Here is a 232-nt window from a genome sequence, read left to right on the forward strand (position 1 = left end):
AGGGGAGTGGAGGCGCCTGAGCTGTGGCTCTGCCTGGCCTTACTTGAGCAATGAAGCTCCCAGAACTCGAGCGAAAGCTCGAGTGGTTGGGAAAAGGAAACGCAGGATGTAACGCAGAGGTGTGAGGAAGGCCAAGAGCAGCAGAATCCAGCTGAACCAACCCGGGTGCTGGGCAGTGAGCTAACACCCCGAGCTGGGAAGGGACGGGTGATACACTCGTATGGAAAACCTG

This window comes from Nestor notabilis, unplaced genomic scaffold (genome assembly GCF_000696875.1).
Source record: "Nestor notabilis isolate BGI_N333 unplaced genomic scaffold, ASM69687v1 scaffold21592, whole genome shotgun sequence".
NCBI lineage: Eukaryota > Metazoa > Chordata > Aves > Psittaciformes > Psittacidae > Nestor > Nestor notabilis.